The sequence below is a fragment of the Macaca mulatta genome, chromosome 2 (genome assembly GCF_049350105.2).
Source record: "Macaca mulatta isolate MMU2019108-1 chromosome 2, T2T-MMU8v2.0, whole genome shotgun sequence".
Lineage (NCBI taxonomy): Eukaryota > Metazoa > Chordata > Mammalia > Primates > Cercopithecidae > Macaca > Macaca mulatta.
Window position 1 is genome coordinate 46,665,341 of NC_133407.1, and position 26,456 is coordinate 46,691,796.

Sequence of the window (26,456 nt, forward strand, 5' to 3'; positions counted from 1 at the left end):
GTTTGAAATATCAGTGAAATACCAATCCAAATACAAATCTGTATTAGGCTTTATAATTTATGGCTGGGGTAGGATGGGGTAGGGAAGGGTGGGAGGGAGGGGCATAAAAGGCTAGCAAGACCATACTTATTAATAATATTGTTAATTAATAATATTAATAATATTGATTATTCTATCAGAGGAATTATGATCTAGATAATCCAAAACAGAGACTAGTAGAAAAGGCTTTCTGACAACATTTCTTAATGTTCAATATGTCTAGGGGAGCAGCATCGGGAAACATGGAAAAAATATTCTCAATTTTAAATACTTCAGTGTATAGTGGCTATTACAAAAAGCAGAAATTCCACATGAGGATAAATATAATTTTATTAATTTTTTCTTTTTAATCTCCTTTCATTTGAGATTTACCATGGAAGTGGATGGACAAGTAATAAAAATGTAAGAAAACAAATTCTTTCATTATGGCCATGTAGGAAGAAAATGGTATCTAGAAATTTTATGTTCAGCAATAAATAAATAAGAATGTTATGATAGTGTTATCTAAAAATCCAGTAAAGTAACTGAGAAGAATTCACTGTTAATAAAAATTTATTTTAAAACACTTAGCAATTTACTGATAATTTTCTATACAGCACTTCATTTGATCTGACAAAAATTCTTTGAAGAAATGGAAGGTACTTTCTGTTTTGTTTTGTTTTGTTTTGATAGTCTCTATTTTAAGGAAGTGGAAAGTGAGGTTCCAAGAAGTTAAAGCATTAAACTGTGATGCTCCATTCACCCATAACACTCATCTTGCCTTAATGAACAGACACTTTCAATATCCAGGATGCTCTGACCACCAATCCCAACCTCATTTTTAGGAAACTTTTCTACCCCTATTACATGCTTATTTTATTCTTAGCGGAAGGTTCCTCTTGGGATTAGTTTATGAGACATCCCTAACTGTGATCCTTTTACGCAGGCAATTTCCCAGGGCCTGTCTTAGATGCTTTCATCCACAAACACAGGAGCAGTGCCAGCGCCCCGGTTCACACCTCCCGCTGAAACCAGTGCGCCCCAGGATTAGAGCGACACCTAGCCGTGATTTTAGGTAGTACATGCTAGGAAAGCTTATTTGGGCAAGGAAGAGAGACAAGAGACATCAGGGCTGGTGGCATCTCAAGAGGATACTACTCCCAGAGGTAGAAATCTCAGAGGTTTTTTGACAGCACTTTCTACTAGGAACTAGGACTCCTGCAGTTCACATTCTCTGAGGACGAACTATATGATAAGGGAAGTTCATCTTTATTATAATTATAATAAAATGTAAGATGTGCACCCTTGAAATTACATACAGGTTCTACCAGTGCAATAAATGATATCTATTTCAGATTAAACATATCAGTTCCAAGCCTCCTTCATCTCAATAATTCATGACATTTACTCAGAAAAGCAGATATTTCATTCAGTTTTTATATTCATCAGGACTGTGGACTAGCGCTACTAGCATCAGTGGGACACTTGTTAGAAATGGGGTGTTGGACTTGACCCTGGACCTACGGAATCAGAATTTCAGGAGGCAGAACCCCCTAATTAGTACTTTCAGACTCTCCAAGTGAGTTTTATGTTCACTCACATTGGAGAACCTACTAACATAGATCAAGAAGTAACCTTAAAAATCACCTAATTTATCTAGGAATATATTAGGCAAACAAGGCCTAGAAAGTTTAAGTGACCACCTTGAATTTTCCCTGCACATCAGGAATATGCCCTGTGCATAGTAACAGGATAGTAACAGGGATTGAACTAGACCTGAGGTCTCCTAACTCCCAATAATAAAAATAGCATAGTGCTATGACACTTGTCAAGTGCAGGCTGGTTGGGCAAAACATTAGCTAAACAGAGACTTTGACTTTGTATCTATATTCCTCCTGGCTTCTAATTTCAATAAGTGAATTATCATCCATGCATTTAATTTAGGCACCAGACAGGATAATGCCACAGTAAATTTTCTAAATTCAATTAACATGAGCCAGTAGTAGTCTCCTTATGAAAGCCAACAACGAGGGCTCAGGGCTTCATCAAGCACTTGGGATTCTTAGCACACTTTAGCTGCTGGAGCAAGCAGAGATGTGTGACTTACATGTAATATAAGAAGTCATTGATTTTTTTTTTTTTTTCACTTCACGGCAGACACAATATCATATTGAGTTTGAAGATTTTCCTTTAAGATTTTCTCATTACACTTCAGAGTGATTTACTAATATGATATAAAAAATATTGGTTATTTTCTCACCTTTATGAAATTTTGAAGTTTTCAAGTGTACAGATGTGTTTCCACATAAATATGATCATAATATGCATACTCTTTGTTTAGTTGTTTGCTTTAATAGTCTTTTTTCTGTCGGATGCAGTGGCCGATGCCTGAATCCCAGCACTTTGGGAGGTCGAGGAGGGTGGATCACGAGGTCACGAGATGGAGACCATTCTGGCTAACATGGTGAAACCCCATCTCTACTAAAAACACAAAAAAATTAGCTGGACATGGTGGCGGGCGGATGTAGTCCCAGCTACTCGGGAGGCTGAGACAGGAGAATGGCATGAACTCAAGAAGTGGAGCTTGCAGTGAGCCAAGATTGCACCACTGGACTCCAGCCTGGGCGACAGAGTGAGACTCTATCTCAAAAAAAAAAAAAAAAAAAAAAAGTATATATATATATATATATAGAGAGAGAGAGAGTCCTTTTTCTTTTCCTTTTTTGGTATGTCTCTCTTTTTTCCACCTCTTCCTCTCTTAAACTCATATCTCCTCTCTCCCCAAGTAACCCAGTTTTACAATGCAGTACAGAGGTCCTCAATGTTTTTGGCACCAGGGACAGGTTTCTTGTGGGGGATGGGGAGGAGGGTGAGGTGGGGATGGTTTTAGAAGGAAATTGTTCCACCTCAGATCATCAGGCATTAGATTCTCATAAGGAGCACACAACCTAGATCCCTTGCATGTGCACATATAGGGTTCACATTTCTATGACAATCTAATGCTGCTGCTGATCTGACAGGAGGTAAAGCCCAGGTGGTAATGCTCATTGGCCTGCCACTTACCTGCTGCCGTGCAGCTTGGTTCCTAACAAGCCATAGACCTGTACCCATCTGTGGCCCAGGGGGCTGGGGACACCTGACCTAGTATATGTCCTACCAATTTTTCTGTATACTAAAATTCTCATTATAACAATTACACACACACTCGTAACAATGTTAAATTAGACGTTTAAAATGAGAAACAAAGCAAAACAAACAAACAAACAAAAAAAAACACCAAAACATGTTTTGTAGTGAGATGTACAATCTTCAAAGTGGCCAGGTGTGGTGGCTCATGTCTGTAATTGCAGCAATTTGGGATGTTGAGGTAGGCAGTTCACGAGGTCAGGAGAGCAACACCATCCTGCTCAACATGGTGAAACCCCGTCCCTACTAAAAATACAAAAATTAGCTGGGCGTGGTAGTGGGCGCCTGTAGTCCCAGCTATGCGGGAGGTTGAGGCAGGAGAATTGCTTGAACCTGGGAGGCAGAAGTTGCAGTGACCCAAGATTGCGCCACTTCACTCCAGCCTGGGGACAGAGCGAGACTCCATCTTAAACAAACAAACAAACAAACAAAACAAAAAAACCCAGCACGTGTCTGAAAACCAGTTACATGACTCCACTGAACCTCTCTGCCATTTAAGAATGTGAAAGATCCTAGACTAGAGGTTAAGATTTGTGAAGGAAGTTCTTTTACTATTTGTGAGCTGTAAATCTCAACTCCCAAATGGGGCAGTTGTTTGTGCACCTCAAGCCTGTGAAAATGGGAGGGTCGTTTGCACACCTCAAGCCTGTGAAAAGAGACTTCCCCTAGACCATCAGACAGCTTAAGATGACACACATGGAGTTTGGGGATACAGTGGACTACTGTTTGACTCTCGCTTTGCATTATTACATGGGATTGCACATGTTCATTACTGAGTTGAGTCTGTGATTACAACTCACAAACCAAATATGTTTATCCGGCAAGTCAGAAAGGAGTAGTCCCACACAATACTTTTCACAGGAGACTGGGAGAAAAAAAAAAAAAAAAAGCCGTTTCTGTGGCTATACCTCACAAGTCCCACTTTTCAATATAAAAGTTACACACAGACACACATGCATGGGGGTTAATTACCTACACATAAATTTATTGGGATGACCACTGCTTTTAAAAATGTGAATCATATTTTTATATAGATTTTTGCATTTTACTTTAAATAGTCAACAATGCCTGCTGGAAAACTCTCAAGTTAACTGGAAGGGCACTAATTTATTTTTTTAATAGATATACAATATTGTGCAGATGTCCTACAATCTATCCTCTTAAAAAATGTTGCAGTACACATTCTTGTTCATATATCCTCAAGAACTGGTGGTTTTACTTGTGTGAGATAGCCTCCCAGGAGTCAGATTGCTGGGGCAGAAGGGGCTATATATTTTAAGATATAATAACTTTGCCAAATTGCTTTCCAGAAGTCTGTTAATGATTTCAATGTTCTCTAGAAATGTGTAAAAGTCCACTCTTTCTTGCATCCCTGCCAGCAAGGACTGTTACTTCGTATTATAATTGTTGCCAAATTGCTAGGGGTAAAATGATACGCTGTTACTTTATTTTACATTTCCATGACTTCTTGGGAGTTTGAATAACTTTTCACATTTGTGGCACAAGTGGATTTGTGTGTCTATGAATCGCCTCTTCATGGTCTTTTTTTTTTTTTTTTTTTTTTTTTTTTTTGAGATGGAGTCTCGCTCTGTTGCCCCGGCTGGAGTGCAGTGGCAGGATCTCCGCTCACTGCAAGCTCCGCCTCCCGGGTTCCCGCCATTCTCCTGCCTCAGCCTCACGAGTAGCTGGGACTACAGGCGCCCGCCACCACGCCCGGCTTATTTTTTGTATTTTTAGTAGAGATGGGGTTTCACCGTGTTAGCCTGGATGGTCTGGATCTCCTGACCTCGTGATCCGCCCGCCTCCGCCTCCTAAAGTGCTGGGATTACAGGCGTGAGCCACCGCGCCCGGCCTGCCTCTTCATAGTCGTTGTCAGTGTTTCTGTTACTTATTTCCAGATTGTCATTTTAAAGTGTTCTTTGTGTATTAGAAATAGTAATATTCTGTCCTCTGTACTTACATAATTTTTCCCCACTGTGTTGCCTATCTATTGACTGTTTATGGTGTCTTTTCCACTTACATGTATTTTCTTTTGATATATTCAAATATGTCTGTATTTACGGATTCTGGTTTTCCATTCTTTGTTAAGAAGAGTCTCTATATCCTTAATCTATAGATATAGATTTACAGATTTTCTTGCAGTACTTTTTAAAAATTTCATTATTTACATTTTAATTATTCTAAATATATTTTTGTAAATGGTTATGTGTGTTCAATTTTATAATCTAAATGGATAGCCGATGAGTTGTGCTAGTAGCATTTGTTAAATAAACCATCATTTCTCCATTGAATTGAAATACCACCTCTGTCAAATTATCATTTTCCACTGAAATCTGTGTCTGGATCATCTATTATTTTTTACTGGTCTTGTGCTCCCTAGGCCAATACTGCACTGATTTGATTATAATGGCATTGTAGCATGTTCTTACATCTGATTAGGTAGGTTACCTCATGGTTTTATTCCACTTTATAAGCTTTAAGATAATTTTATCCAGTTTCAATGTTTAAAGTGGTAAGTGTTCATAGAAATTACATTAAATTTTTATATGAATTTGGAGGAAAGTAGAATGTTTACGAAAGCTTTCTTCTCATCACCAAGATGGTGAATTATAATAGCATCGGCTACTGCCTTCCTCCACAAAGTCAGTGATGAAGAAAGTATATAGAGAAAAGTGGAATTGAAACTAACAACAACAAAAGCCATGAGACATCCCCAGGGAGAAGGAGCACTGTTTTGGATTGGTGTGTGTGGGAAAGAGGTGAGGGGGGTGGGAAGAGTGCAGCAAATCCGGCAATGGGCGGCTACACACAGCAGTAAATAAAAGCAAATTAAGAAAAACAAACAAACAAAAACTGTTTAAGCTCTGCCATTTGGCTTACTTGCATTTCCATGAAGTAATCATTGCTTAGCCCGCCACACAAAGCATACACAACTGGCTAAACAATGGGGCAGGTGTTCATGGGGGTTATGTCAGGAGCAGTGCAAAAGGTCTTTTGGGGTAAGGAGTTGATAAGAACAGGGAGAGACTGAGCAGCCTTAGGCATTCTCTTTCCCTACAAATCCTAGGCTAATGGATTATCAATGTTGTTTCTCCCTTAGGGCCTAAACCCCAACCTGAGAAGTTGGCTAGGGCAGGGTTTCTCAACCTTGGCACTATTGATATTTTAGCCCAGACAATTATCTGCAGTTGGGGGCTATCCAGTGCATTTTCAAAGTTTAGCAGCATCTCTGCCCTCTACCCATCCAATGCCAGTAGTGCATTCCCCCAGTTGTAACAAGCAAAAAATGTCTCCATAGTTAATGTGTTCTGAGGCTTAACATCACTACACTGGGTTAGTGGGATGACAGCAAATTAAAATGATAACTGTAGTTTTGAGGCCCTTCTCCAATACATGTTGCCAATTCAATGGTTGATACTCCTAAAGGAACATGAGCAAACCTGAAAAATAACTAGACACCTGAGGGTTATAACAACTTAGAGAAAATCAACAAACAAAAAACAGAAGTATTAGAATAGATAAACATTTTCAATAAGTATATTAAATACACTTAAAGAGACAGAAGAAATTTAAATAAAAGGAAATATCAGGTATGAAAAACATAGCAGTTGGAGAAAAGATTATAATAGATGGAATAAATAGGATGAGGGATACAACTGAAGAAATGAATTAAATAAATGGGAAACCTGATTGAGGAACTCTTCCAGCAGGAAGCAATAAAGATTGAAGAGATAAAAGTACATTTTTAAAATGTTAAGAGACATGAGAGCTAAAAATAGAAGTTCAACATAAATAATAAGGGTACCACTAGATTAAAATAAAAAATGAAGAGAAATAAATATTTGAAGGAATTAAAAAAAAGAAAATAACTTTGAATCTATACTTTTATATCTAAACAAATTACTATTGAATGTGAGGGTATATGAATGTGAGGGTATAATGAAAATTTTTCAGGCATACAAGGCTTTGGAAACATTGTCACACATAAACTGACATTAAAAACATTTTTGAACGATGTATTTGAATAGAATGAAAAATTTAGAAACTGCTGGGAAGTTTATGAAAAGTAATAGGGATTATATAGTTTGCTAAGGTTTTTCATTGTTTGAAAAGTACCCCATGAAAAAAATCTAGGAGGAAGAAAAAGATAAAGTATGTCCACAATTAAATCTTCCCATCCTAGAACATGTCATGACTTTTCATTCGTTCATATCTTGTTTTATATTTTATATCCCTTAAAATGTTATACATTTATTCTTTACTAAAATTAGTATCAAATAGTTGTAAGTTTTATAGATGTTGAATTTTATTTCTAGAAACTTGCTGCTAAATTTTTTAAACGCTATTAGATTTTGTGTATTTATCTTATACTCGGGCACCTCACCAAATTTTGTTTTTAATACTAATAGTTTTTATTAAATAGAGTAACATCAACAAAAATAGCAGCTGTATTTCCTAATTTCTACTTGTATGCAATGTTTTATTTTCTTTCATTTTCTTACTGAATTTGCTAGAACTTCTATGCCAGTATCTTCCATTTTTCCCTTTACACATTCTCTGCTTTGGGACACTGACCATGTGCACTACATCAATAGGTTCCCACGCCCTCTAGCTTCTGATTGGATTTAGCCAACGAGAAGCCCCAGAAGAGATCAGAGGAGGGACAGAAAGGAAGACTTAGGTATTTATTCCCTGACATTTTCCCCCTGAAATGCTACCTTGAACTAAAAGTGTCCCTGAACAGAAGGTTATTGCTCTCCACCAGGTGACATATTCCACAAGCTTTCTCCCACTGATTCTAATGACCACTCTCTCTTATTGCTTTGAACCTAAGAGTGATAACTGTTTGGATACTCCCAAGCTCCAGATGCCTGCACTATTCTTTGTAGTTCTTCTACAAATACACTTTGCAACAAGTCCTCTATAAATAAAACCTTCTTGAATTGTCCAATTTCAAGTTTTCATTTAGAATAACATTTGGTATTAGATTTTGGTAAATACTTTGAATTATATTTAAATAGTTTTTTCTTTTTTTAACAGAATTTTTACTAGTAATGCTGCTGCATATTATTAAATGTCTTTTCCTCACTGATATGATTATATATTTCATTCTCTTATAATGTATTGATGTAATAGATTATGTTAATGGGTTTCATGATATTGTGCCACTCTCACTTTCATGGTATATTCTGCCTAACTAGCATTATTATTCTTTGGATGGATTTATTTATCTGACAAGTATTTACTGATAGTCTCCTCTGAGACAGCTTATATTCTAGGCATTGTGAATATATTAGTGAACAAAATTTCTGACCACGTGCAACTAACATTGCTGAGTTCTTTTTATAAGATTTCTTACAAGGTTGTTTGAATTATATTCTATTTCAGGAATTTATTTCCTGTGTATGTGCTCTGTTTATTCTGACCAGTCTTCCTCTCTCAGGCTGCTGAAAAGTCTTGATGTGTTTTTATCTTTCTTTGTCAGTTTTTTGGAGTTTAAGACTGTTGGACTATCTTCTGTGATAGCAGTCCTGTGAGTGGCAGAAGATAGGCTAGTGATGGAGAGGCACGTGGGCTACCCTTCAGGTACCGAGGAGACAGCTCCCTTACCCAGTAAGCAAAGAATCAAACTCACTCATGCAGGCTAATGTCAACTACTACCACCTTCCTACCACCAATGTCCACAGATTTCTACAACCCAAATCACTTTTCAGAATTCATAGTTTTTCAGTCTCCATCTAAAGACTTCTTCGAAACTGGTATCTAGAGGCTCAGGCTACTCATGGTAGAGAAAGCTCAGTATCTGTTATTTCTGTAGGGTTTGCACAAAGCTCAAGGCTTCATGAGCACTCAGTTGCATATAGGAACCAACAGCTCTTTGCCTTAGGAAAATCAGATAAATTACAGTAATAAAGGGCAAGAAAGCCAAGTTAAGGTCACTACTTTCCTAGAATCCACTGCTGACCTTCATGAATTTTTTAAGTGATTGTAATATTAAATTTTGAAATGACTGTCCTAGGGCCAAGTCACTCACCTCTAAACCTTAGTTGGCTCTTCTATAAAACGAGGGTGGTAAATTAAAAGAAGTAGCTCTTTCCACAAAAGCATCCTACAATTTTATTATTTTAAATCATTCATTTTATATCTAAAAGCATTGTGCATATACATTGTCTGGATTAATGAAAGCAGCTATAAAAATTTGTATAAGTTGGGAAATTTTAGCTAAACTATATATTTTATAATATTTAAAATTATATTAGTTTGCCATTTTTGTTGAAACAAATTATCATACACTTAGTGGCTTAAAATAAAGCAAATTTATTATCTTATATTTCTGTATATTAGAAATTCAACACATGTCTCAGTGATATCAAATTAAGGTATTAGCAGAGCTGCATTTCTTTCTGTAGGCACAAGAGGATAATCAGTTTCTTTGCCCTTTCCAACTTCCAGAGGACACCCAAATTCCTGGGCTCATAGCCCCCTTCCTCTGTCTTCAACGTCAGCAACATTATATCTTTCTGCCCCTTTCTTTCATAGTCACATTTTCCTCTGATTGCAGACAGGAAAAGTTCTACAACTTTTAGAGACCCACGTCATTAAACTGGGATCATTCAGATAATCCAGGGTAATCTCCATGTTTCAAGGTCCTTAATTTAATCACTGTTGTAAATCCCTTTTTGCTATTCAATGTAATATATTCACAGGTTCTGAAGATTAATGTATGGGCATCTTTGGAGGGCCATTATTTTGCCTACCATGAAAATTACTATTAATGTTTTAGGTGTGATGATGGAATTGTGGTTATGTTTAAAACTATATGTTTAAAATGGTAATTTATTTATGGGTGCATTATTTGACCAAGGGTCTAGATAAGATCTGTACATTCCATTTAGATGATATAAGTAGTAGCTTAAACTAATAAGTATATAGGAGAGTTTTGCTGCAAGAATAATTCTAGCTAATAATTTGGAAGAAGTGATAGAATTAGAAAAGAATCCCATTTTGTCAATTCTAATGAAACTAATAGGTTCAAACAATCAGCATCAATGGATGAAACCATTGTACTAAAGTTTTATAGGGAAATTTACAAGGAGGGATCAGGCTGTCATCACCTGAACTCATTGGTCACACTTAGCATCAGTAAAAGACAACACCTAGACTAAAAGTCATTGTGTGACTAGTCAACACCGAGACTAAAAGTCATTGTGTGACTTCTAATGTGATGCAATGTGATCGATCAAACATCACCTATTGAATATTCTTGCAAAAACTGATGAATTTGGTTCTAAGTAATCAGGACTCTCCGAAGCTAACTTGCACTTACAGAAATATGAAGATACAGGAAAAATTAAATGATACCATGGGAAGCAACAAATCCAGAATGTGGTACATCTTATAGAACTGACCCAATTTTCTGAATAATAGCATTTTTTAAAAAGGTAGGAAGGAGCACTGCTGTAGATTAAAGGAGAATGCAGAGAAGAGACAACTAAATATCACTTGTGAAACGTGTTTGGGTTATCAAAGGCAAAGGGCAAAAATCAGGAAAATTTCAGTGTGTATTGGTTATTAGATGATACCAATGGATTATGGAACAACTTTCAGGTTGGATAGTGGCTTCACGACATACAAGAACTATGTCCTTAATCTTAGAGATGTGTACCAAGGTACATGGGGTAAAGTGACAATGTCTGAGATTTGCTTTTAAAAATTACTACCTCTCATCTATAAGAATAGATGTCAAAGTATATTTGTGGCTTATTCAAAGCAAAATTACCACCTTACATATATTACACTCCCAACTTTAACCAAGCAACTCACAAATGAATACAGTTGGTCCCGGGAGAACTAACCAGGTAGGAAGAATCATGGAAATTCATTATTATCATGAAAACAAGAAACAATGTACATGTCTCACTGTGTTATACTGAAGGAAAAATAGCAGCCCCATCTTAGTGCAGCATAAAAATAATGATGACAACATAACAATAAAAATAAGATATATTATCTTATTTAATCCTTATCAAGAACCTTTAAAATAAATCTTGTATTCCCATTTTATATTTGGAGTAACTGAAGCCAAGCGAGTCAGATAAAATGAAGATTTAAACATGACTGTCCCACACCATGAACAGTGTTCTGAATCAATATTCAATGACGGCTCCATTTATTCGGTAAGCATTTATTATGCACTGTGCAGAACTCAATGGGCCTTTTATATTGTGAAGCATCTGTGATGATCTAGTCATTAAATATTATCTAGTGTTGATGACGATACAGATAAAGAAATAGATCCTACTAAGCACTTGTGAATTTTGCCTTGTTTGGTGAGAGAACTGAACTCATAATTTACATCAAATAGATTTTTAAAATCTAAACTTGATGAAAAAAATTATGGACTATATCTTCCAACTGGCCATGCAGGTTGTCTCCATTTACTAATTTTAGATAAATATTTACTTTTGATATTGAGTCTACCCAATTTAGGAATATTAAAACCTAATACTGAAACCATGCTTACATAATATAAATGTCAAGTTTCTTGAACCTGTGACATGTTACATAAGACAAAACAGTAATGGGAGTTCCAAAAACAATGCTGACATTGTCAGGCTTTAAGAACTTATTTATATTCTTACAAAAAGAATACAGTTGAGACATTTGGACAGGAGTTTATTTAATCCACTGTCCCCAAGTCAGAGGCTACAGTATTCATAGTTTAAATGGCACATATACGATACTTGAATCATATAGATATTTACTCTCTTTTATTTCTGAAGCTTGGGTGTAAAGTAGTTAATAGGTTATTATGCATCAGAGCAGAAAAATGAGATTGGGAGGAAGGATTTTAGAAAGAAAATCTCAGACATATTAATTCAATCTCATAAAAATAAATTGCCTATATTTTACCTAATGGCATAATCTATGCAGTGCATTGTATCTATACTTAATACTGTATTTGTATTTAATACTAAATTTTAAATTATTGTGGTATTTCTATTAAGGATCATGGTTTGGTTTCCAACAGTTTCATTTCTATATATCTTTATAGCAGTGCTGTCTAATAAAAATATAACTCAAGCCACATATGTAATTTTAAATATTCTAGTAGTCATCTTAAAAAAGTAAAAAGTAAACAAGTAAAATTAATTTTACAGAATATTTTATTTAACTCAATATTAAGTGAATATTATCATTTCAACATGTAATTAATACTGTATAAAATTATTAATGAGATGTTTCACTTTTTTCAAATGATGTCTTGGAAATGTAGGGTGTATTTATACTTGCAGCCCATATCAATCTGGACTAGTCACATTTCTGGGGTTCAGTAGCGACATGTATCTCGTAAGTATCATATCAGACACAGCAATTCTAGAATGTGCCCTATCTAATGTTGCCTAAATCAAGACACCCTGGATTAATTATCTAGAAGGAAAATCGGACAAGTCTCTGAATTAATAATTATTTTATAGTTTTGAGTACTGGATTAATACTTCTGGAGTTCAAAATAGTGCAGCTGTCTTTGAGTCTCAATGCAGCTGCATCATGTAAAATGAAGACACTCTAAACCAAATAAGAAACAGGGAAATTGATGAAGCGAGAAAAATGCACAGAAGACATGTACTTGAATGAGTGGCTTCCTGAAGACCTTAGGGGAAATGTCAGTTCCGTAAATACCAGGATGAGTTTCTGGCATCTTCTGGGTGATCATTTAATACTTGATGCAATGTACTGAGTTCTTCCTTTTCCTAAAGGAAGCTACTATTTTGAACATCTTCCAACTTAGAAAAAACACATAATTATAACTGCTTCTTGCAAGTCTACAAACCATAGGTTGGCATGCTCTGGATAGTGTTCAGCCACTGACCACCAGATAGACAGAAGAAAGAAATATCTGCTACATGATTGGACAAGAGGAAAGGCACATATCTTTGTTTTAGTTAAATATATCTTCTTTGGCGGACAGAAGTGGCGGCACATCCGGCTATGTGCTAGAAATGCAACTACGTGCTGCAAGTCCACCTTCATCTTGGGAGACTGCCCTTCCAGGGGCCACGAGACATCTCATCCCCAAGGGTGATCTGGGATACTCAACTGCTTCACATTGCATAACTGAAAAGAGATGCCCTTCCACACTCCACACTTTGCCCTAGCAGTTTCTTCCTCGAGTTGTATTAATTCACTGATTTAACAGGTATTTACTAAAAACCTGCTGTTCTAGATATCAGAACTGTAAGACTGAAAAGATAGGAAAAAATCCAGAAAAATAGGAAAAAACATCTCCCACATAGGAGACAAAGAAATAAGTAAGTAAGTAAGTGAGTAAATAGATAAATAAATAAACTGATCACTAGTAATTAGTAATTAGTGATGTGGAGGAAAGTAAGGCATGGACAGGGGACAGAAAGCTTTGTGATTGGGGCGTCTTGGGGAAGGGGGTTCAGTATTTGATAGGGTGAGCAAGAAAGGCTCTCACTGAGGTGATGGTTGAGCATAGACCTGAAGAAGGTGAGGAGGGAGCAATGAGAGAAAATACACCAAAGCAGCCACAAAACTGGTATGTTCAAGATGCACGGGTATGCTGGTATCTCCACGTATCTTTACACATCTTAAGGACTCCCCTCTTTATCTCACCTACCCAATATGAAAGGACATTTCCAATTTGTTAATCAAAATTGTTATCTTGGATAGTTAAATTTACCAAACGAGAACCCAAGACAACAATGAAAAAGGCAAGAGGATAGTATGAGGCTAGACAGCTCCTTGACAAGCTTTGGCCGATCGCAAAATGAGAGCTGTTAAACAAATCATCTGTTTGGACTTTTGCTCTCTTGAGTTTTGCTTATCTTTCCTCTCCCATTCCCTATCCTCCTAGTCTCTGTTTTTTGCACATACCAGAAGAAGAGCTGGCTCATTCATTGAGCCCTCTGTGTATTTCTGTCTTTCCCTGTCCTGCCATTTTTTCATACACTGTCTCTTTGATTGTTCTGCCTTTCATTATCCACTTGTTAAGTGCTGATGATGACTTTTCCATCATCAGGAAGCTCTTCATCAGTAAGGAAAGGAGGAGATAAAATGAATCAAATTATAGTCAAGTAATCCCAAATGGAGCTAAATCAAAAATTGGCTGAGAGTCTGAAACGTGCAGGAAGAATTAGATTTAAGACTAAATGTGTATCCATAAAAGATGAATATGAAGGAAATAATAACACTAGCTAATATTTAGCTAAGGCTAAATGGGAAAGAATTAATTTTTAAAAGGCCAAGAAATATCAGACCTGAGAACATAGGTTTCCTCTCATAAATGAGTGAGTCATAATAATTTAGGCAATAAATGAATAATTGTGGGGTAAGATTAACTAGGTGTTTTAAGGTTGTTGAAGATCTTAAATTGAACCAATTTAGCAGAGAGTGGGTTCAGCATGCTTTAATATAACGATTAGTTCCCAGTAAAAGAAGAGGATTTAAGGGTTCCTATTTAAGTGCGGGTTTCTACCTTATATCTTTCGCATTTGTTGATTTGAGGTTGGAACCTCAGAATATAAAGTTAGCAGGCTTTGGGTTGACTTTTATTTTCCCTAAAATGAAAGCTGTTTTAAAATAAAAACCACTCTCACAGGAGTAAAAATCATGGGATGTTAGATCTGGAAGGATATTAGACCTTTAGCTAAAACTTTTTATTTTACAGATGAAGAGTCAGTTTTGTCTGTTAAAAAAAAAAAAAAAAAGAAGAAGTTGGAAGCGATGAGAAACACTGTCTTCTACTTCCGATAATGTATAAAATCTAGAGAGGCTAAGTGGCTGCCCAAAGTTGCACAGCTGGTCCATGCCAAACTTGAAAAGTAGACTGGGGCCTCAGGATGCTGTTTATGGTTACGAGCCAATATTGTATTTTAAAAAATTCAGTCCGCTCAGGTGTTTGATACAATGCAGATAAATAATCATCTTACGAAGCTGGATCCCTCCCTCCCTCTCTTCCTTCCCTCCTCCCTCCCTCCCTTCCTCTCTCTTTTCCCCTTTCTTTCTCTCTCTCTCTAGCTCCTTCCTTCCTTCCTTCCTTCCTTCCTTCCTTCCTTCCTTCCTTCCTTCCTTCCTTCCTTCCTTCCTTCCTTCCTCCTTCTTCTTCTTCTTTTTCTCTCTCTCTCTCTCTTTCTCTTTCTTTCTTTCTTTCTTTCTTTCTTTCTTTCTTTCTGTCTGTCTGTCTGTCTGTCTGTCTCTCTCTCTCTCTCTTTTGAGATGGGTTTTGCTATGTGGTCCAGACTGATCTAGAACTGTTGGCCTCAAGCCATCCTCCTGCCTCAGACTCCCAGAGTGTTGGGATTACAGGCATGAGCCATTGTGCCCAGCCTGGATTTTTTTTCCGTTTTAATTGGTTTTCCTGTGTTATCTAAACATAACTTCAGGGGCATCACCTGCCACAGAAAGAGCAGCACTTGAATATAACTCAACTGTGTTTACAGCTAGCTGAGTCACTCAGTAGAAGGCAACAAACTCAGCCTTCAGTGCTTGGACCAGGGAATGCTGGTTGTAGTGCTTCTGAACTTGAAGATTTGTGCAAAGGTGATGCAAAGTGAGGCCTGACCCTGAAAAGCAGAATATCTATATATGACAGAAGAGAACAACCTTACCTAGCTAGATTGGCTGAAAATATATAGTCTTGAGTCCATGATTCCAGTGGCTGCTAAGGGACTTCTGCATTTCCCTTGGGCTGTGTGAGGGTGAAATCTTCTAGCAATGCCATAGTGACCAGGCCATTCCTAACCCTGAGGATAGAGCAGTCTATCCCTGTATACCACTCTGGGGCTCTGATCTTCAATCTACACCGTGGGTTCCAAACCTAAGACTCACTTTTATTTCATGTTCTTTCAATCAACCTCTCATACCATAAGCAAAATAAAACATGACAAACCAGGAAAACTATTTGTAACTTATGTTACAAATTAATATTCCTAACATATTAAGGGCATCTAAACATTGAAATGCAAAAGTTTAATGATTCTACTGGAAAAAGGTGTCTTATAAATAGAAAAAAAATAGATACATAATAGAAATATATATGTATAAGAATTTTTTTCTAAAAATTTCATATATCCTAAATATATGAATCTTACTCATAATAAAATACAAAAATACAAACATACAATCTTACTCATAATAAAAGAAGTACTAAGTCATGCTATAGGGATATATAAATCCTCACCTTTCCTATGGATAAACCCCCCAAGTTTTGATTGTCTACTGTATTGACAAGACTGTGAAGAACAGGTATTGTCATACCTTGCTGGTATGAATGCAAAATGGTACAAATTGTATGGAGGGGAGTTTGGCATCTAGGAAAATTACAAATACATTTACCATTATCTCCTTCCAGAAATGTCTCCCAAAGAAACACTGTCAAAATGTGAAAAGCTATTAATTTCAACACCATACATAACTGCAGAAGAAAGAACCCAAATTTCCATCAATAGAAGACTGATTGAATAAACCATGGGGGTACTCTTCGACTACTAAAGATAATTAGATAGATTATTATTATTATTTATTTTGAGACATGGTCTTGCTCTGTAACTCAGGCTGGAGTGCAGTGACATGATCATAGTTCACTGCAGCCTCAATCTTCTGGGCTCAAGTGATCCTCCCACCTCAGCCTCCCAAGTAGCTATAGCTGGAACTACTGGTGTGCACCATAAAAAGATACCAAGCTATCTTTTTATTTTTTATTTTTGGGGAGACAGAGTTTCTCTATGTTGTCCAGGTTGGTCTTGAACTTCTGGGCTCAAGTGATCCTCCCACCTTGGCCTCCCACAGGATTGGGATTATAGGCATGGGCCACTGCTCCCAGCTGAGAAAGATTCTTATATGTTGTTATGAAGAGATTTCCAAAATACTGTTAATTAAATAAAAAGTGAAGAACCATGTGCATAGTAGCATATAGTGGAATGTGTGCATGTTTGTGTAGTCGCTTAAATTTAAATATAGAAGGGTAAGCCAAAAACCAACCAAAATCATTGGAAATTTAGGGTAAAGGAGACAGGGAGAGAAGTTAGATTTCTCTTATTTCGTTCTGTGATTTTTTAGTTTTAAAACAAAAATTAAAAACAAAATAAAACAAATGAACATTATTATATATCGACTTGTGGCTTAACCACACAGAGAAGTTATTTCAAGTGATTTTAAAAAAGGGAATAATTTTTAACTGTACCTCACTAGTGGGATACATCCACAGGTTAAAAATAACCACAATAAAATCTTAAACAGTTTTTAGTTATCATATTTTTAGTAACAGTATATATATTATATTTTTGAGAACATATGTTTTAAGCAAATAAGAAATTATATGAATGTGTAGGAAGACAAAGAGTAGGCAGAAGAAAATAAGAATGAAAATAAAAATTCAAGGCAGTTAAGTTCCTATAATACTAAATTTTAACTGAAAATATTATGAATTTGTGATATAATTTCTCCTTTTAAAAAAAGGTCTAAAAACAATTACCAATCCAGCAGCAATGCAATCCCTTAGTGCCCAGATGATGGTCTCTAACTAAATTTCCCTCTTAGAAAAAGCCAAGGCTTTTCGGAGAGAAAGGTAATTCCTAGGTAGGGTGCAGGAAATATACAAGATAAGATTGAAACATCTAGTCTTACTCAAAAGCAAGAAACCTATCGAAAACGGTTGGGATTATAATAAAAGGATACAGGAGAAACTTGAAGAGGCTCCCACTTGTCAAAAATGGATTTTTTTGATCATGAAAAAGAACATAATGACAACAGCAGATTGAAACATATCATCTATGTAAAAATCCATGTGCTCACAGTGATATGTTTTTAAAAGTTATCTCATTGGTCACATGTGCAGGATGCTACCCAACACATTCTTTTGAAAATTAGTAAATAAAGAAAAAAAATGGATCATTTGCCCTGCTTTTGTTGTTTAAATTATACCATTGGGTACTGAAATAATTGAACTGGAAAACTACTTCATTAAGGAGAGTACCACCAGCTAATAAATGCAAAAGGTAGGATTAGATTAGCATACCACTAGTTTGTAACCCCTAATAAATACTGGCTTAAGCAAAAACTATCAGTGGGTACTAAAACCATTGGATAAAATTGGGTAACTCCAAAATGTAAAGCTTTGCAAACTTTAATGTGCATATGAATTTCTTGAGGATACTGTTAAATTCTAGCATCTGACACTAAGTCTGTGGTTGAGCCTGAGATTTTACATTTATAACAAGTCACTATGTGGTGCCAATCGTGCTGGCCTGAGAAGTGATCCTCCCACCTCATCCTCCCAAGTAGCTATAGCTAGAATTACTGATGTGCACCATCACACCAGGGTATTTTTTAAATTAAAAAAAAAATTTTTTTTTTTTGAGAGACAGGGTTTCCCTAAGTTTTCCAGCCTGGTCTTGACCTCCTGAGCTCAAGTGATCCTCCCAACTTGGCCTCCCATAGGGTTGGGATTATAGGTGTGAGCCACCGCTCCCAGCTGAGAAAGATTCTTATATGTTCCTAAGAAAGAGAAAAGTAGCCTGACATTCAAGAGCTGGCCTGATACTCTTAGCTAGGCCTTGGTGTTCTCCTGTTGAACAAAAACAACTTCACAGAATGACATCAGGCAAGGTTATTCTGTGACCATGATGGATCCAGACAAAAACAGTACTACTATGTAATTATGTCTAAACACAAATAATGAACATTGTCCAAACCACAAAACTATCCCCCTATCCTGGCTATTATGAGTGACCACTGCTTCTTCACCAATTGTAGCTTTAGGCTCGATCGAGTCTTTCCTCCTTCTAAGTAAGACTTAACTAAGATGCCCAGTCTTGGAGTTATTCCCACTTCCTGACAGCATCGAATCCAGACCAAAGCCCTGATGCCTTAAACCCTCACTAAAATAACCAAACATAAACCCAGGTCCTATAATAAGTCCTTTCTAACACCCACTGAGACGTAACATGATTCCCCATGGTATTCACTTTCATTGCAACAGGTAATAAAACCATGTCGTTCAACCACAGGTTGTGTTCTGGTAGTCTCTGCTAGAGTAACAATCAATAATATGATGGATCAGGCTGACAGCTGAGTCACCAATCACTATTTGCCTCCTGAGGTGATGCAACAGAAGGCTCACATAACCATCTTTAAAGTAATCACACCAAAAAGTTTGAACCTGAATCTGATTAAACCTCTGAATCTAATCAGTTTATAAGAAATACAGGGCACTGAGGAATATTTTAAGGAACTCTATTCAATTCAACCACAAGACAAATTACCTCTTTTTTAAAACAAATAAACGACAAGAAAATAAAAATAAAAGGGAAACTTCTAGATAAAAAGAGGCTCAACAATCATATCAATCCATTGCAATATGCTGCCCTTGTTTGGATCTTGATTTGTACAAACTGCTATACACACGAATAATGACAATAAGACAATTAGAAATATTAAAACAATGAAAAGATTTTGGACATCATTAAAGAATGATTGTTAATATTTTTAGGTCTTACAATGGCAATGCTCATTTTTCAAAACATTTACAAGGAAAATCATATGATTGCTAGAATTTGCTCTAACATAATCCAGTCATGATGTGAGAGAGTGCGTGTGGAGGGGGTATAAATAAGATGATTGCGATTTATGGGGGCGGAGCAAGATGGCCAAATAGGAACAGCTCCAGTCTCCAACTCCCAGCGCGAGCGACATAGAAGACCGGTGATTTCTGCATTTTCAACTGAGGTACTGGGTTCATCTCACTGGGGAGTGCCGGACGATCGGTGCTGGTCAGCTACTGCAGCCCGACCAGCGAGAGCTGAAGCAGGGCAAGGCATTGCCTCACCTGGGAAGCGCAAGGGGGAAGGGAATCCCTTTTCCTAGCCAGGGGAACTGAGACACACAACACCTGGAAAATTGGGTAACTCCCACCCCAATACTGCGCTTTAAGCAAACAGGCACACCAGGAGATCATATCCCACACCTGGCCGGGAGGGTCCCACGTCCACGGAGCCTCCCTCATTGCTAGCACAGCAGGCTGCGATATCGCGGCAAGGCAGCAGGGAGGCTAGGGGAGGGGCGCCCGCCATTGCTGAGGCTTAAGTAGGTAAACAAAGCTGCTGGGAAGCTCGAACTGGGTGGAGCTCACAGCAGCTCAAGGAAACCTGCCTGTCTCTGTAGACTCCACCTCTGGGGACAGGGCACAGTAAACAATAACAAAAACAGCAGACACCTCTGCAGACGCAAACGACTCTGTCTGACAGCTTTGAAGAGAGCAGTGGATCTCCCAACACGGAGGTTGAGATCTGAGAAGGGACAGACTCCCTGCTCAAGTGGGTCCCTGACCCCTGAGTAGCCTAACTGGGAGACATCCCCCACTAGGGGCAGTCTGACACCCCACAACTCACAGGGTGGAGTACACCCCTGAGAGGAAGCTTCCAAAGCAAGAATCAGACAGGTACACTCGCTGTTCAGAAATATTCTATCTTCTGCAGCCTCTGCTGCTGATACCCAGGCAAACAGGGTCTGGAGTGGACCTCAAGCAATCTCCAACAGACCTACAGCTGAGGGTCCTGACTGGTAGAAGGAAAACTATCAAACAGGAAGGACACCTACACCAAAACCCCATCAGTACATCACCATTATCAAAGACCAGAGGCAGATAAAACCACAAAGATGGGGAAAAAGCAGGGCAGAAAAGCTGGAAATTCAAAAAATAAGAGCGCATCTCCCCCGGCAAAGGAGCGCAGCTCATCGCCTGCAACGGATCAAAGCTGGACGGAGAATGACTTTGACGAGATGAGAGAAGAAGGCTTCAGTCCATCAAACTTCTCAGAGCTAAAGGAGGAATTACGTACCCAGCGCAAAGAAACTAAAAATCTTGAAAAAAAAAGTGGAAGAATTGATGGCTAGAGTAATTAATGCAGAGAAGGTCATAAACGAAATGAAAGAGATGAAAACCATGACACGAGAAATACGTGACAAATGCACAAGCTTCAGTAACCGACTCGATCAACTGGAAGAAAGAGTATCTGCGATTGAGGATCAAATGAATGAAATGAAGCGAGAAGAGAAACCAAAAGAACAAAGAAGAAAAAGAAATGAACAAAGCCTGCAAGAAGTATGGGATTATGTAAAAAGACCAAATCTACGTCTGATTGGGGTGCCTGAAAGTGAGGGGGAAGATGGAACCAAGTTGGAAAACACTCTTCAGGATATCATCCAGGAGAACTTCCCCAACCTAGTAGGGCAGGCCAACATTCAAATCCAGGAAATACAGAGAACGCCACAAAGATACTCCTCGAGAAGAGCAACTCCAAGACACATAATTGCCAGATTCACCAAAGTTGAAATGAAGGAAAAAATCTTAAGGGCAGCCAGAGAGAAAGGTCGGGTTACCCACAAAGGGAAGCCCATCAGACTAACAGCAGATCTCTCGGCAGAAACTCTCCAAGCCAGAAGAGAGTGGGGGCCAATATTCAACATTCTTAAAGAAAAGAATTTTCAACCCAGAATTTCATATCCAGCCAAACTAAGTTTCATAAGTGAAGGAGAAATAAAATCCTTTACAGATAAGCAAATGCTTAGAGATTTTGTCACCACTAGGCCTGCCTTACAAGAGACCCTGAAGGAAGCACTAAACATGGAAAGGAACAACCGGTACCAGCCATTGCAAAAACATGCCAAAATGTAGAGACCATTGAGGCTAGGAAGAAACTGCATCAACCAACGAGCAAAATAACCAGTTAATATCATAATGGCAGGATCAAGTTCACACATAACAATCTTAACCTTAAATGTAAATGGACTAAATGCTCCAATTAAAAGACACAGACTGGCAAACTGGATAAAGAGTCAAGACCCATCAGTCTGCTGTATTCAGGAGACCCATCTCACACGCAGAGACATACATAGGCTCAAAATAAAGGGATGGAGGAAGATTTACCAAGCAAATGGAGAACAAAAAAAAGCAGGGGTTGCAATACTAGTCTCTGATAAAACAGACTTTAAACCATCAAAGATCAAAAGAGACAAAGAAGGCCATTACATAATGGTAAAGGGATTAATTGAACAGGAAGAGCTAACTATCCTAAATATATATGCACCCAATACAGGAGCACCCAGATTCATAAAGCAAGTCCTTAGAGACTTACAAAGAGACTTAGACTCCCATACAATAATAATGGGAGACTTCAACACTCCACTGTCAACATTAGACAGATCAACGAGACAGAAAGTTAACAAGGATATCCAGGAATTGAACTCATCTCTGCAGCAAGCAGACCTAATAGACATCTATAGAACTCTCCACCCCAAATCAACAGAATATACATTCTTCTCAGCACCACATCGTACTTACTCCAAAATCAACCACGTAATTGGAAGTAAAGCACTCCTCAGCAAATGTACAAGAACAGAAATTATAACAAACTGTCTCTCAGACCACAGTGCAATCAAACTAGAACTCAGGACTAAGAAACTCAATCAAAACCGCTCAACTACATGGAAACTGAACAACCTGCTCCTGAATGACTACTGGGTACATAACGAAATGAAGGTAGAAATAAAGATGTTCTTTGAAACCAATGAGAACAAAGATACAACATAACAGAATCTCTGGGACACATTTAAAGCAGTGTGTAGAGGGAAATTTATAGCACTAAATGCCCACAAGAGAAAGCAGGAAGGATCTAAAATTGACACTCTAACATCGCAATTAAAAGAACTAGAGAAGCAAGAGCAAACACATTCGAAAGCTAGCAGAAGGCAAGAAATAACTAAGATCAGAGCAGAACTGAAGGAGATAGAGACACAAAAAACCCTCCAAAAAATCAACTAATCCAGGAGTTGGTTTTTTGAAAAGATCAACAAAATTGACAGACCACTAGCAAGACTAATAAAGAAGAAAAGAGAGAAGAATCAAATCGACGCAATTAAAAATGATAAAGGGGATATCACCACCGACCCCACAGAAATACAAACTACCATCAGAAAATACTATAAACACCTCTATGCAAATAAACTGGAAAATCTAGAAGAAATGGATAATTTCCTGGACACTTACACTCTTCCAAGACTAAACCAGGAAGAAGTTGAATCCCTGAATAGACCAATAGCAGGCTCTGAAATTGAGGCAATAATTAATAGCCTACCAACCAAAAAAAGTCCAGGACCAGATGGATTCACAGCTGAATTCTACCAGAGGTACAAGGAGGAGTTGGTACCATTCCTTCTGAAACTATTCCAATCAATAGAAAAAGAGGGAATCCTCCCTAACTCATTTTATGAGGCCAACATCATCCTGATACCAAAGCCTGGCAGAGACACAACAAAAATAGAGAATTTTAGACCAATATCCCTGATGAACATCGATGCAAAAATCCTCAATAAAATACTGGCAAACCGGATTCAGCAACACATCCAAAAGCTTATCCACCATGATCAAGTGGGCTTCATCCCTGGGATGCAAGGCTGGTTCAACATTCGCAAATCAATAAACATAATCCAGCATATAAACAGAACCAAAGACAAGAACCACATGATTATCTCAATAGATGCAGAAAAGGCTTTTGACAAAATTCAACAGCCCTTCATGCTAAAAACGCTCAATAAATTCGGTATTGATGGAACGTACCTCAAAATAATAAGAGCTATTTATGACAAACCCACAGCCAATATCATACTGAATGGGCAAAAACTGGAAAAATTCCCTTTGAAAACTGGCACAAGACAGGGATGCCCTCTCTCACCACTCCTATTCAACATAGTGTTGGAAGTATTGGCTAGGGCAATTAGGCAAGAGAAAGAAATCAAAGGTATTCAGTTAGGAAAAGAAGAAGTCAAATTGTCCCTCTTTGCAGATGACATGATTGTATATTTAGAAAACCCCATTGTCTCAGCCCAAAATCTCCTTAAGCTGATAAGCAACTTCAGCAAAGTCTCAGGATACAAAATTAATGTGCAAAAATCACAAGCATTCTTATACACCAGTAACAGACAAACACAGAGCCAAATCATGAATGAACTTCCATTCACAATTGCTTCCAAGAGAATAAAATACCTAGGAATCCAACTTACAAGGGATGTAAAGGACCTCTTCAAGGAGAACTACAAACCACTGCTCAGTGAAATCAAAGAGGACACAAACAAGTGGAAGAACATGCCATGCTCATGGATAGGAAGAATCAATATCGTGAAAATGGCCATACTGCCCAAGGTAATTTATAGATTCAATGCCATCCCCATCAAGCTACCAATGAGTTTCTTCACAGAATTGGAAAAAACTGCTTTAAAGTTCATATGGAACCAAAAAAGAGCCCGCATCTCTAAGACAATCCTAAGTCAAAAGAACAAAGCTGGAGGCATCACGCTACCTGACTTCAAACTATACTACAAGGCTACAGTAACCAAAACAGCATGGTACTGGTACCAAAACAGAGATATAGACCAATGGAACAGAACAGAGGCCTCAGAAATAATACCACACATCTACAGCCATCTGATCTCTGACAAACCTGAGAGAAACAAGAAATGGGGAAAGGATTCCCTATTTAATAAATGGTGCTGGGAAAATTGGCTAGCCATAAGTAGAAAGCTGAAACTGGATCCTTTCCTTACTCCTTATACGAAAATTAATTCAAGATGGATTAGAGACTTAAATGTTAGACCTAATACCATAAAAATCCTAGAGGAAAACCTAGGTAGTACCATTCAGGACATAGGCATGGGCAAAGACTTCATGTCTAAAACACCAAAAGCAACGGCAGCAAAAGCCAAAATTGACAAATGGGATCTCATTAAACTAAAGAGCTTCTGCACAGCAAAAGAAACTACCATCAGAGTGAACAGGCAACCTACAGAATGGGAGAACATTTTTGCAATCTACTCATCTGACAAAGGGCTAATATCCAGAACCTACAAAGAACTCAAACAAATTTACAAGAAAAAAACAAACAACCCCATCAAAAAGTGGGCAAAGGATATGAACAGACATTTCTCAAGAGAAGACATTCATACAGCCAACAGACACATGAAAAAATGCTCATCATCACTGGCCATCAGAGAAATGCAAATCAAAACCACAATGAGATACCATCTCACACCAGTTAGAATGGCAATCATTAAAAAGTCAGGAAACAACAGGTGCTGGAGAGGATGTGGAGAAATAGGAACACTTTTACACTGTTGGTGGGATTGTAAACTAGTTCAACCATTATGGAAAACAGTATGGCGATTCCTCAAGGATCTAGAACTAGATGTACCATATGACCCAGCCATCCCATTACTGGGTATATACCCAAAGGATTATAAATTATGCTGCTATAAAGACACATGCACACGTATGTTTATTGCGGCACTATTCACAATAGCAAAGACTTGGAATCAACCCAAATGTCCATCAATGACAGACTGGATTAAGAAAATGTGGCACATATACACCATGGAATACTATGCAGCCATAAAAAAGGATGAGTTTGTGTCCTTTGTAGGGACATGGATGCAGCTGGAAACCATCATTCTTAGCAAACTATCACAAGAACAGAAAACCAAACACCGCATGTTCTCACTCATAGGTGGGAACTGAACAATGAGATCACTTGGACTCAGGAAGGGGAACATCACACACCGGGGCTATCATGGGGAGGGGGGAGGGGGGAGGGATTGCACTGGGAGTTATACCTGATGTAAATGACGAGTTGATGGGTGCTGACGAGTTGATGGGTGCAGCACACCAACATGGCACAAGTGTACATATGTAACAAACCTGCACGTTATGCACATGTACCCTAGAACTTAAAGTATAATAATAATAAATAAATTTAAAAAAAAAGAAATTAACATTTATTTAAATTAAAAAAAAAAAAAGATGATTGCTCGTATTTGATAATTGCTGAAGGGCATATGCGAATTCTTTTTACTATTCTCCGTTATGTTTGATATGCTTGAAAAGTACCATAGTAAACATTTTTAAAATATATCTTTAAATCATTTAATTTAATACATAATTCTCAAAAGAAGAGAAGACATATTGACTGGAGAAAAATTCAGGATGATAACTCAAAATGGTTACATGTTCTAGAGCAGGGGTGTCCAATCTTTTGGGTTCCCTGCACCACATTGGAAGAAGAATTATTTTCTTGGGCCATACGTAAAATACACTAACACTAATGATACCTGATGAGCAAATTAAAAGGTCTGTGCATAAATCTCATTATATTTTAAGAAAGTTTATGAATTTGTGTTGG

At 37.6% G+C, this 26,456-nt stretch overlaps 1 protein-coding gene across 1 annotated transcript in view; it reads right to left on the minus strand.

Annotated features, from left to right (window-relative positions):
- The window catches only part of SLC9A9 (solute carrier family 9 member A9), a 605,167-nt gene that overhangs the window by 419,781 nt on the left and 158,930 nt on the right, over positions 1 to 26,456 (minus strand). The window lies entirely within an intron of this gene.